Raw genomic sequence first — 14,172 nt, 5'->3', positions numbered from 1 at the left:
TATACCCCCATGACTCACTTATTTTATAACTGGAAGTTTGTACCTTTTGACTCCTTTCACCCATTTCATCCCCCCCACCTGCTGCCTCTGGTGTCCTCCAACTGTTCTCTGTATCTATGAGATCATGTGGTATTTGTCTTTCTCTGTCTGACTTATTTCACTTAGCATAATGCCCTCAAGGTCTATTCATGTTGTTGCAAATGGCAAGATTTCACTTTTCTATGGCTGAATAACATAATTGCCATATTTTGTTTATCCATTTATCCATTGATGAACACTTAGGTTGTTTCCACATCTTACCTATTGTATATAATGTGGCAATGAACATGGGGTTGCAAATATCTTTTCAAATTAGTGCTTTTACTTTCTTAATGAATACCCAGAAATGGAATTGCTGGATTGTATGGTAGTTCTATTTTTAATTTTTTGAGGAAACTCCATACTGTTTTTCACAGTGGTTTCACCAATTCACATTATTGGTAACAGTGCACAAGGCTTCTCACTTCTCCATATCTCCACCAACACTTGTTATTCATCTTTTTAATAACAGCCATTCTAATAGGTATGAGGTGATACCTCACTGTGGTTTTGATTTGAATTTCCATAATAATTAGTGATGTTGGGCATCCTTTCATGTTTCCCCTTAGGAAAAGAAGTCCACAGGAACCATGGCAAATCTACTTCCCAAACATACATGAAGTAATGGATTTGTGCAGAACAAGAGGTTTACTGTGGTAGCCACTGAGGTACCACACTCAGATCTCCCTTTAAGAGATTCTGCTGCAGGAGCCTAGCTGATTGACAATTGATACACTTTCGGCTCTCATGCTTTTGGGTCAGGCCATACTTCCCCTAGGCTACTCCCAGCCAATGAGCACAGCAGGGTGTAAGAACCAGTCCATTCCTACACAAAGCAGGATTCCTTTAACTGGCAACTTCAGCTCAGGGACTTCCCATTGGCCTGGGTGAGATTTTCTCTGAATTGCTCTATGGTTTGAGGCTCTTCCCACACAATCCTTCCTTCCCTCTCTCCTGTCACAGGTGTTAGACCTGCCTCACTCTCCCTATATGCCCCTTCTCCTTTCCCCTTTGTCTTTCATAAGCATTCTCTCCAATGAATCCCTTATACATCAGATTTCATCTTGCTGTCTGCTTCTCCAAGGATTCAAATTGACACATGTTACATAAGAATTTAGCCCCCTGGGTTAAACTCACAACTGTTTATAGTAAGTATAAACAATTTCTTGGAAAACTATATAGACAAATAGATGGCTTAATATTAGAATACATACTTTAACTTAAAAATAATGTTAATGCAAATATACATGTAAATTATTGAATGGTTTTAAGGTCTTAATTAGCAATCAGAATATCTCCTGGGTTTGATCTTAGAAGGTGTATTTAGCCATCATTTAAGCACTGTTTTCTAGTTTTGGGGTGGTGTGATTATGTATAGCAGAATTCTTCTCCATTCAGAATCAAATTCTACTCTCTCACTTGTTCTTAGCTCTTAAGGGTGGCTATGAGATATTAAGGACCTGTATTTCTACGTGCCGTTAAGTAATGCATATCAGCAGAAGTAAAAACAGAAAGTAAAAGAAGGAGAGGTCAATCATAGTTCATGGTTTATTCATATTTTATAGTGCAAAGCAAACAAAAATGGAAACAGCAAACCCTGGGCATCCTCAAAGCCAACTGATACTGGACCTAATTCACCTACCTTGTGTCTCAAATACCATTCTATACCATGCTGGGAAAGCTGTGGATTCCTTGAGGGTATTTGTCTTGATTTCCTAAAAGAAAAAATAAAGTCATGGTCACTTGGCTTTTTTTTCCTCATCATGTGACAAAATCATATAATATCCATATCCATGAAGAAAAATGAAGGGAAGTTTGATTTGGGGAAAAAGGAACAGTATCATACTTCCTCGGCTTATTTCTAAGCCCCTCACCTTGGAAAATATCCAGCACTTAATAAAAAAACTTTAGGACTTCCTTGGTGGTCCAGTGGTTAAGAATATGCCTGCCAGTGCAGGGGACACGGGTTTGATCCCTGGTCCGGGAAGACATGCCACGGAGCAACTAAGCCCATCGCCACAACTACTCAGCCCGTGCTCTAGAGCCTGCAAGCCACAGCTACTGAGCCTGCGCGCCACAATTAGTGAAGCCTGCGCACTCTGGGGCCCGGGTGCCGCAACTACTGAGCCCACATGCTGCAACTACTAAAGCCCGCATGCCTAGAGCCCGTGTTCCACAAACAAGAGAAGCCACCGCAATGAGAAGCCCACGCACCGCAACGAAGTGTAGCCCTGGCTCACCGCAACTAGAGAAAGCCCGTGCACAGCAACAAAGACCCAGTGCAGCCAACAAAAACAACAAAAAACCTGTATACTAAATTTTTGACAATCAATGTCAAACATCAAAATGATATTGAAATTTTGAAATATCAAAAATGATACTTTTGTATTGTAGCAAAATAGCTCCCTTTACTCCAGAGTGAATGTGAATTGTGACTCCAGGTTGATAGAGAAGTAAATGTGACAAAAAATGTAAATATTAGATCTTCATTATTTTAAATGTTTTAAGGGATAAAAATTAGGGACTCTCCAGAGATAATGCTGCTTGGGGTGTGTGTGCAGTGTTTATTTTATATTATCTAAAGAATGTACTTAAGTGCAAATACTTGTGAAGGACATCTATTCATTCAATTAATATTTACCAATTTCCCACAATGTGCTAGGTACTATTTTAGGTTTTAGGATATCTGGAGAGACTTGAAAGGGGAGATGACTTCCTGTTTGGCCCAAGAGACACCTTTAGCTCAGCTATTCTTAGAAAGTGATAGCCTACTGATTTTGTCTCTTGATGAGGATTTCATGTGTTATTAAATCCTGGATTATGTTGTTTCTTTCAGTTCTCTTTCTGTACTATTGTGCAAATTATGTCTAATAAATAGAATCTAGACACAAATCTGCTGAGTGTTTTTTGAAAAGAGATGCCACATCTGAAGAAATTCTAGAGAGAACAGAGAAAACAGACAGGAGGAAATTATCAAAGAAACAAATCAAAGTTTATTAGAACTAAAGGACTCAAGTTTCCTGATAAAGGACCTACTGAGTGGCCAGCAGATTAAATAAGAAAAAGGCCCACAACATGGCATATCATGCACTGGGGAAAAAAGGAGAAGACCTAAGAACTTTCAGAGAGAAAAAACATGTGAAAGATCAAGAACTAAAATTTCATCTCACTTCTTGAGACCAACACTGGAAGCTAGAAGAGAGTGGTATAATGTCTCAAAAATCTTCAAGGAAAATTGTTTCTAATTTAGAGTTCTATACCTAGTCATGCTATCAATTAAGCTTACAGCCAGATGAAAGACAATTCCTGACATATAAAATCTCAGAAGCTTTGCATTCTTTCTTAGAAAGCTACCACCAAAAAGAAAGAATAAACTAAGAAAAAGGAAATGCTCATGAAAAAGAGGGAGAAAAGCAATAAAGAAGACAAGGGTCTAGGTACTAGGAGATCTACCATAGGAGAGAGGTGAAGGGGATTCTCAAATTGATAATGAAGGCAAGTTCATGAATAACAGATGTACAGGAGGCCAACAAAACAAAAGGTAAAGACAGGGGGTTCCAAGAGGCACAAAAATAGCTTTTCTGATGAGTTGGAACATATAAAGAAAAAAGATATTAATTCACAATAAATATTTATTGAATATTCACCTTGACGCACAAACACTATCCTTATGGAGCTTTCATTCTAGCACAGGGAGTAAGATAATAAACATAATAAAGAAATAAATTCTATATTAGAAGGCAGTAAATGTTATTAAAAAAGAAAAAGTAAAGCAGGGTAAGGAAGATTAAAATTGCTCTAGGTGGGGAGGGGGGTAGGGTGTATATGACAATTTAAAATACGATGGTGAGGATAAACCTCACTGTAAAGTGATGCTTCAGGTAAGACCCAAGAATTGGACTGGAAAGGATTGGAATTAGGGAATTAGTCATGTGGCTATCTGGCAGAAGAACCTTCTAGGCAGAGGGAACTGCCAGCAGAGGTGAAGAAACATGAGGGGGAGAGATGCCAGAGCAGTAGTAGAAAATGAGGTCAGAGAGGTACGTGGTGGGGGAATGTGTCATGCATGGCCTTGCAGATCACTGAAGAAACTGGCTTTTCTCTGAGGGAAATGGGAGAGCCATTGTAGAAATGAAATGATTGGCTTACATTTTAAAAGGATCACTCTGGCTGCTTTGGGAGAATAGACTATAGGCAGATAAGGGTGGAAACAGGGAGATACAGTAAGTCCCCTACATACGAATGAGTTCCGTTCCAAGAGCGAGTTCACAAGTCCAATTTGTTCATAAGTCCAACAAAGTTAGCCTAGGTACCCAACAAACACAATCAGCTATGTAGTACTGTACAGTAATAGGTTTATAATACTTTTCACACAAATAATACATTAAAAAAAAGCACAAAAAATAAAGAAAACATTTTTAATCTTACAGTACAGTGCATTGAAAAGTACAGCAGTACAGTACAACAGCTGGCATACAGGGGCTGGCATCAAGTGAACAGGCAAGAAGAGTTACTGACTGGAGGAGGGAGAGGAGGTGGGAGATGGTAGAGCTGAGGGATCGTCAGCAACAGGAGACAGAGGGCAAGCTGCAATTTCACTCACGCCTGACGTTGACGGCACAGGTTCTGGTTCCTTGCTGGATTCAATTCTATCTAACCTCTTGAATAAACGTTCGCATGTTCACACCTTTGAAAGTTCACAACTTGAAGGCTCGTATGTAGGGGACTTACTATAATAAGGAGGCAATTGGATTGCCTAGTAATTGCCTAATAAAGAAGCAATTATCCCAATAATTCAGGCAAGAGATGTTGGTAGCACACACTACAGTGGTACATCGTGGAAGGGATGAAAGAGGAATTAGTGATAGACACATACAAAACTAAGCAAAGTTAAGAAGTGAGTAAAGTATTAACTATAGGAAAAACAGAAATGATATAAGAAAGGAAAGGTCATAATGATGGAAACACAAAATGTTAATTTAACCAAATATTATTGATATATGGTTATATTGGGAGGGTATGTGGCGAGAGTATGGTTAATTTCTTTAACACTAAGAGTTCCTACAAATTACGTTAAAAAAAAAAATTAGCCCAGTAGGAAAATATGCAAAGGATATAAACAGACAGTTCAAAGGAAAAAAAAAAAGACAAAAAGAAGTTGAACTTCCCTCAGAATAAAAGAAAATTAAACCTATACCAAGACATCATGTTTCACCTAATCAGATTGGCAAAGATCCAGAAGTTTGATAAAATTCTGTGTTGGGGAGGACATGGGTAAACAGGTATTCTCATATGTTGCTGGTGGGAGTATAAATTGGTATGGCAATTTGGCAAAATCTACCAAAGTCACATACCCTTTTCGGTTGGACATGGAGATGGGCCTCCCAGATATCCCCTTTCAAGGAAGGTCTTGTTGTCCCAGCTGCTGGAAGATCTGTCAGCTGACAATCTTCAACTGTCAGCCCATGCAAGTTTTGCCTCAGCTGCAAAGAGTTGCCCCATCTAAAGTCAGTGCCTTCTTGGGGCAGCCCAATGATGGAGCAAGGGGTATAAAAGCCTTTTCCACCCAATGTGGGCCAATTCTGGTAGGTCATTTCAGCTCCACAGCTTCCCTGTGGGGTTGGCTGAGGCTGCATGGGGCACCTTCAAAGCTCAACTTCTCCTTCTGCTCAATCCCACTTCCTCCTTCTCCCTTCGGCAGATGTTGAACCCAAGGGCACTCCCTAATAAACAAACACCGTGAACTCTAAATTTCTGTCCCAGAATCTGCTTCCCAGAAAACCTAACCTGTGAAAAATTTGACCCACAACTCCACTTTTAGGAATTTATTCCATAGATTACCCACATATCAGCAAAACGATATATATTTGAGGTTACTCTTAGCAGATTATTTTTAGAGGAAGAATTAGAAACACTCTAAAGGTCTGACTAAACAAATCAGGTGACTGATTAAATAAAGGCATGTCTATACAATGTAATACCACATTGCTATGCAAAAAACTGAGGAAGCCCTTTATATATAAAAAGGTCTTCAAAGGGTATGTGGGTGTATGTATATTTGTACATGCATGAAGGATGTATAAAAATTAATGTCATTTGTTGCCATGAGTAGATTTGGGTGTCTCAGGGACTGAGGTGGAAGAGAGATTTTTCATAGCATATACCACTGTACTTTTAAAAATTTAAACCATGTGAATGTGTTATATAATGATTAGAAACAATTTTTACTAGTCAAATTATTTGACTTTTATACTACTTATAAAAAACTATATATGCTTAGCTTATATAAACTAAAAATTAGTTAGCTTTGATAAACTAAAAATTAAATTTAAAAAGACTTGCTTGTTAAATGCTGACAAAGCAAGAGACTTTATTGGGAAGGGGCACCCAGGTGGAGAGCAGGAAGGTAAGGGAACCCAGAACTGCTCTGCCACATGGCTCACAGTCTCAGGTTTTATGGTGATGGGGTTAGTTTCAGGGTTGTCTCTAGCCAATCATTCTTTTTTTTTTCTTCTAATATTTATTTATTTATTTGGCTGCACCAAGTCTTAGCTGTGGCACACGAGATCTTTAGTTGTGGCATGTGGGATCTTCAGTTGTGGCGTGTGGGATCTAGTTCCCTGACCAGGGATTGAACCCAGGCCTCCTGCACTGGGAATGCGGAGTCTTAGCCACTGAACCACCAGGGAAGTCCTTGGCCAATCCTTCTGACTCAGGGTCCTTCCTGGTGGTGTACACATTGCTCAGCCGACATGGATTTCAGCAAGAAGGATTCTGGGAGGTTGGTAGGATGCATGGACTGGTGTCCCCTCTCTCCTTTTGACCTTTCCCGAATTCTTCCAGTTGGTGATAACTTGTTAGTTCCACATTCCTTACCAGGATCCCCTGTTCTAAGATAATGCATGCAAGTGGCTACTATCTTGCCTGGCCAGGGTGGGTGGTTTCAGTCAGTGTTAACAGTGCTAACAGTTAGGACTCAGCTCTTTCACTGCCATGGCCCGGGGTTCAATCCCTGGTTGGGGAACTAAGATTCTCACAAGCCATGCAGTGCGGCCAAAAAAAAAAAAAAAATCCAAATTGGAATGTGAGTATAAAATAAGTATAAAATACACACTGATTTCAAAGACATGTTATCAAAAAAGAAGACTGTAAGATATCTCATTAATAATATTTTACGTTGATTACATGTTGAAGTGCTATTTTGGATATGTTGGGTTCAATAAAAATATACTATTTAATTAAAAAAAGGAATTGTTTTTGCCTTTTGTAATGTCAGTTGCTTTCCTTCTTACTGGTAGTATATAATCAACTAAAATTATAAAAGATAATTACCACCTGACTAGTAATAATAGTGGAAATAAAAAAACTAAATAAATTAAAAGGTTCATGATGAATGTTCTAGCCCATTTGGAATGAAATCTAAGAGAGAGAAATTGGAGAGCCCTTAACTTTTTTTCTTTTTAAAAACAATTTAAACTTACAGAAATATTGCAAGAATAGGAGAGAGAACTCCTGAATATTATTTATTCAAGTTCACCAACTTTTAACTTTTTGCTGCATTTGCATTCTCTCTCTCTAGATATTTTCATTTATTTTTTCTGAACAATTTGAGAATATATTGCATGTATCATGCCTCCTTACCTCTTCATACCTCGGTGTGTATTTACTATGAATATATATATTACTTTATATAATCATCACATAGTTATCAAATGTGGGAGCTACTTTTTTCTAATCTATGGTCCATATTCCAATTTTGTCAACTGTTTCAATAAATCTTTTATAGTATTTCCCCTGCTCTGGTACAAGTTCCAGTTTAGATCATGTATCGACTTTGCCAAGTCTCTTTAGTCCCTTTTATATATAACAGTTCCTCAGCATTTTGGTGGTGGGGGGGGTCTTTCATGACAGTTATTTATTTATTTTAAAATATCTATTTATTTTCCTGGCTGTGTCGGGTCTTAGTTGCAGCATGTGGGATCTTTTGTTGTGGTGTGCAGGCTTCTCTCTAGTTGTGGCCTGCAGGGGGTTTTCTCCCTCTAGTTGTGGCATGTGGGCTCCAGGGCGCATGGGCTCTGTAGTTTGCAGCACACTGGCTCTCTCATTGAGGCGCGCGGGCTCAGTTGCCCCGTGGCATGTGGGATCTTAGCTCCACGACCAGGGATCGAACCCGCGTCCCCTGCATTGGAAGGCAGATTCTTTACCACTGGACCACATGGAAGTCCCCCTCATGACAGTTATTTAATAGAATGTTCTTCAATATGGGTTTGGTTGATGTTTCCTCACGATTAGATTCAAGTGATATTATGTCTTTCTCAGGGTATCACATCAGGAGGCATATGGTCACTGATCAAAGTGCTGCCTAGTTTCTCCACTGTATAGTTACTTTTCCCCCCTTCTAACAAATACACAATCTGTGGAGAGATACTTTCAAGATCTGAAAGTATACTGCTTATCAAAATATCCCCCTAGATTTAGAATCCATTGATGATGTTTTCCAAACTAATCTTTTCTATGATAGTTGCAAAATGGTGATTTTCCAACTCCACCACTCTCTGTATTTATCAGTGGGCATTTTCTTTAGAGAACAGCTTTCCTTTTCCCCTATCTCCCTCTCTTTCTCTCTCTCATTAGAATACGTGAATGAATTCTTATTTTATTCAATAGATCATAATTCATTACTGTTCTTATTTTGATACTCTAATTATCCCAGATTTGCCCAGTGAGAGGTCCTTCAAGCTGGTTGCTGTTGGCATGCCCCCATTTTATTTTCTGATCACTTTCTTATTTCTGGCCCAACAAGATGTTCCAGATCATCTTGTACCTTCCTGCCCTACCCCTGAAATCAGCCATTTCTTCAAGAAGCTTTGATTCCTTTTCATGGGGAAAGGCATTTAGAAATCAAGGTCTGTGTAGGGAGTCTTTAATTTTGAAGTTATTTTCAATCATAAGGTCAAGAGGAATATATATCAATTTTTATAAATCATCATATTTACAGCTGATTTAGCTATTTCCTTTTTTTTTCTTTGTGGTAGGAAGGAAACATTAAGCTTATTTTTAAATTTTTTCATATTTACTTGAATATAATTCTGGCTACAACATTAGCAAAGAACACAGATTGCAATAGCAACTATGGATCATAAGTCTCTCAATAGTTGCTTGAATATAATATATCCTCAAAAGAAATTTGTGATGGAAGATTGCGTAGGTTTTGAAATACTATAAGCTAATCTGTGGAATCCTGAAGATAAGTGTAATGAAACATAGGACATCTCACTGAATTCATTTTAAAGAAATTAAAGAAATTGAATCAAAGCTCTATAAAATAACATTTTTTGTCATCAGATTCTTGTTGCAAAAGATGTTTTGCTTCTTGTGCTGCAAACTGCTGTGGTAACATCTCACATTATTTTTATGTGATAAAGGCATATGAACTATAAAATGTTTGAAATAAGTACATCAATTTCTATTTTAACTGAATGAAATTAAATATGTACTCTGTCTCTTGATAACACAGGTCTTTGAACAATGATATACTTTTGAAATACTGAAGATGAAATAAAGAGATCACATTTTATGTGTGACAGTACTAGGGACAAAGACCAAGTCCCTTTCTCTGTTGCATGTACTTTGTATTCATTCCCAAACCCATCATTATATGGGAATACTCGGGTCACTTTTTAAAAATCCAAATTCCTGAGCATCACCCTGGTGCCCTTAAACATCATATTTCTTACTCTAGGAATATATATCTTTAAAATCTCCCCAAATAGTTCTGAGACAGTTGATCATAAAGCTGATTTGGGAACTATTGAACGTGGCAGAAAATACATTTATACCAGGGTGTAAGTCTCATTATATATACATAAGTTGCCTGAGGGCAGGAACTGTGCTTATAAATTTTTATAAGCCCAGCACCTATTATGAGCCTTGAATATAGTAGACATTCAATATATGCTTAAGAAAATAATTTTAACTTCAAATTTTATTTGAGTCAATATTAGTTTGTGCAGGGGATATAAACCCACTTTAGTGATATTATATATTCATGTGACAGGAACCTCCTTGCATAGCAAGCTGAAAGACAGTATTGGTGGACTGGTTTCTAATGCAGAATGTAGTTGTGTTCAGTTATGATCCTAAATTCTGCTAACTAACTCTATGCTCCTGATAAATGAAGAAAGAATACTCCCGTTTACAAGATTGGTTTATTCTGTAAATTATCTCTGTCTTGTTCCTCTTTCCACGAAATGTTCCACTTGATGACAAATGGTTTAAAAAAAAAAGTAGCTAACATTTGTATGGTTTAAAACAGAGGTTCTCAAAGTATAGTCCATGGATTCCAGGGGTTCCCTGAAATCCTTTCTAGTGATCTATAAGGTCAAGACTTTTTTCCTAATAATAAGAAGCTGTTATTTGCCTTTATCACTATCATTCTCTGAGTGTACAGTGGAGTTTTCCAGAGGCTACCTGATGAGTGATATTGAAGCAGATTAATGAAGAAAAATATGAGAATCATCTGTCTTCTATAAGCTAGACATTAAGAAATTAATAAGAATGTAAAACCATGCTGCACTTATATTTTTGAAAATATATAGTTATTATTAAAAATATGTTGTTTATGTTAACATATAATGGGCTTATTTTTAATGACTAAAAAAATTAAAAATTCCCAGTTTTAATTTCTAAAACATGATAAGTATTGATAGTTATACATACATAAACAAAAGTTGTTTGGGGTCCTTAATAATTTTTAAGAGTGTAAAGGGGTCCTGAGACCAAAGAGTTTGAGACCAGTGATTTATGTTTTTACAGGTTACTTAACAATTAGCTGAACTGGTTATTTAGTTTTATACAAATTTTGACCGAAATCAGTATTGAATTTCACCAAGTATTAAAAATTGATCTTTGTTCAACATTTATGTATTGATAACTTTCTTTTTCTTATTCTGAGACACACTTGACTCAGCTACGAGTTAAGATTCCAGGAGCCCCGAGAGTTCTGGAGAGTAATCTATGACACAACTTGAAATTCCCACGATCAGCGTGAATGGACATGCTGCCCGAGAAGGATACCACGCTAAGTGCCTACTAGTAAACCTGGAAGGATGTCTTTATCAGACTTATCATTTAACAGAGAACAGGCTCTAAATGGAAAGTAACACAGAAAAGGCACATTTTGATAGCTGAGAAGCAAACCAGCAGATTCCTAACTCCTGTGGCAAGTAGATCCAGAGGACAGCAGATTGAAGAAAACTGCTTAAGATGTCCTTGGTGACCTTTCGATTAGGTCTGTGCCAGCTCCAGCATTTTCTGAGTCACTTAGGGGTCTTCGCCTGCTTCCCTACCTGCAATGGAATAAAAGTTTCCATCGACAGGGTGGTTGTAAAGAAACATTGGGTTGCCTGTAAAGTGCTAGCAGCAGTGCCATGAACACAATAATTTGTCGTTCTTAGGGTAGTGGGGAGGGACGGTCCTCTGAGAAGAAATGGAGAATAGTTGTTCTGCTTACTTCACAACTTAACCCAGTGATAGTTCTGTCTGCCTCCTTTTGTTTCCATGGCTGTAGCTTTTCTACAGCTCTAAGTAAATTCTTGAAGAAATTTTTATTTGAAAGTTCTGTCATATCATAATCAAAATATTGTTATTCTATTTCCACAGCAGAAAAGAGAACCCCTCTGGAGCCTTAGTTGGGATAGCAACATCAGAGAAAAACACGCTACTAACAGCTTACTGACTAAACTCTCCAATAACATTAGTTTGCAAAGAGAACATTTGAGAAACCTCACAGTAGAGGAAGCGGTGAGGCGGTTTCTAAATTGAAAAAAGCTTCAAGGTCGAGAAATAGACAAATTTTGTCAGACGCCTAAATCTCATAGATGCAGTTCGAAAAGAACAATTCCCAACTCACTGTGGTCCAATTTCCTTTTCACTGACTCCTTTTTGCTTAGCCAACACGTAAAAGGGTACCAACAAGGTGGCAGCACGCACAATAAATCTCTTTAAAAGACTCCTGTACCCCTTGTGTGGGGGGGCGGGGAGGGAGGAACGCCAGAGAAAAAGCCAGAGATCTTCCGGGTACTCGCTCACCTTCCCGCCTAAACACTGAGGGGGCGGGGCCCGAGGCCGGGGAGGGGCCGGTTGCTTCCCTGGGCTCTCCCCACTCCTTTTCCTCCGTGCCCCTCCCACACGCGTTTCACCACGATCCCGACAGGCTCAGCGGCTAGGAGAGTCACGTGAGGGTGGGCGGTGCAGGTGGAGCTTGGTCTCGCCTGTTTCTTCGTCTCTATGGTTTTCAGAGGTGGGCGGCTTTGACGGAGAAGCAGCTGGAGCTCCAGCGTGGACGGGTAAGTCCTGGACTCTGAAGGGTATAAGGAGACAGCCTTTTAGGAAAGACGAAAGGGAAGGGGATGCGAAACAGCTTTAGGGACTTGACCTGCGGGGCCGGCTGTTTCCGGCTGTTTGTCTGCTCTGGGGTCAGACTTCTCTGGTCGAGCGGGATAGCTGTCTCTCCCTGAGCTCAGTTTAGGGGTTTGAGAGCAGTCCTTAGTCCTGCCTTCTTCCCTTCCTCGGCTTTACCTTCACCTCACCCAATCCCTTCTCCCTGTCCCAGGAGAACTTCTACTACCGAGTTCCCAACCGCAGGGTTCACTTGAGCGCCGACGTCCCTCTTCTCACGGGTGACCAGGGACACATCCTTGGGATTTGTGGATGTGGTTGGAAGTGGGTGCGGAGTTTACAGTTAGATCTCTGATGGGGGAAGTATTAATCTTTGAAACGAAGAAAGAAGTGGAAAAATCACTGGGACCTGAAGGAACATAACAAAGTGCAGGCTTCTTGGACTGTTCAGTTTTTATCTTTCCCAGTGCCGTAACCAGTTTTCATTCTCTGTCAAGTTTCCTTCTCACCATACTATCCTGGCCCACAATACGATGCTTTGAGAATGAGCCGGGCGTTATTGACTCAGTGTGACTGTTCGGAAAAGAGTTTAAAACAAACTGTTTTTTAGGTTGCGATCTCTGTTATGTCATGGTTTCTTTATCTTCTCTTTCAGATGCCTAAAAAGTATTGTAGATATTTATAAATATAAGTAGAATAACCATATTATAGTTAAGGGACTAGAGTAAAATACTTTATTTTCCTTGTGGTACCTGGAAATTCCTATTTTATTTCTGTTTTATAAGTATCAATAGGTGTGTCTATCGGTTTGGGGGCAGTTTCTTGGGTATACCTTTGTTTATGTTAAAGTATTCCTTTGAGTTACATGTGCAAGTGATCTAGCAGTAGAAAGGAGTGAAACAGTTTGGGGTTGATAGCTGTAGGAGAGTTTAGGTTTCATTAAACTGTATGACAAATTAATAAAATGCCAGCATCTTGAGAGAGGTGTTGGCCAGTTCGACCACCCGTTATCTTCCTAGCGTTGGGTAAGGTATTGAGCTTGTTAAATATTGCCTTACTCTAAAAAATTTTTAGAACCTACTGCCACTTGTTTGTGAGAAGGTGGCTCTGGCCTCTAGCTGCTCTAAGTGTCCTTACTGAGGATTATAAGACACAAAGTAATGCTAACAAAAAGGAAAGATTCAGGAGTTGGTTGTGTGCCTGGGGGGAAAAGGAAAGAGTGATAGAAACTAATAAGAGCAAGAGAACAAAAGAGTGTATTGCTATCTTCATTTATAATCTATAGAACATTTACTATATTCAGTAAACTTTTTAACATTTCCAAGGGGTGCATTTTGAGAGTGACTTTCCTGTATTTACCAATGGTATCTAATTTCTCCCATAATGCAATATTATGTAAAATAATTATAACTGAAAGATTTAACTGACACTTCAGATTTTATATTATTCAGAATTATAGGACTAAAGTAATTGATAAAGTTATTATACCTAATTTGGCCACTTTCAATCTTTAGTTTTCCCTCTTGAGCAATTTTTACAATGGCTGCAGCAATTGCTGAATGTTTACCATTTTTTTTCCATAAGGAGTAGAGTTTTTTTTTTACTATTTCCTTTAAAAGAGAGCCAATTTTTTAAAAAAGTTTACTCACAGCTTTTTTCCCCCCACTCAAAATGAAAATAGCTTGATTTCGTGCC

General features: G+C 38.6%; 1 protein-coding gene across 2 annotated transcripts in view; it reads left to right on the top strand.

Moving 5' to 3' along the window:
* Window positions 1-12,280: 12,280 nt before the first annotated feature.
* Window positions 12,281-14,172, top strand: part of MICU1 (mitochondrial calcium uptake 1) — a 215,715-nt gene continuing 213,823 nt past the window's right edge. Inside the window, exon 1 of one of the 2 annotated variants that reach the window (XM_082406888.1) lies at window positions 12,281-12,425. The gene's annotated coding sequence lies outside the window, so the exon portion shown is untranslated. The remainder of the gene's footprint in view (window positions 12,426-14,172) is intronic. The other variant, XM_082406887.1, reaches the window with a different exon arrangement.

The sequence above is a fragment of the Balaenoptera borealis genome (assembly GCF_965194805.1).
Source record: "Balaenoptera borealis genome assembly, chromosome: 10".
Lineage (NCBI taxonomy): Eukaryota > Metazoa > Chordata > Mammalia > Artiodactyla > Balaenopteridae > Balaenoptera > Balaenoptera borealis.
The sequence above is the reverse complement of the archived record's forward strand: the minus strand, read 5'-3'. Positions and strand labels throughout refer to the sequence as shown.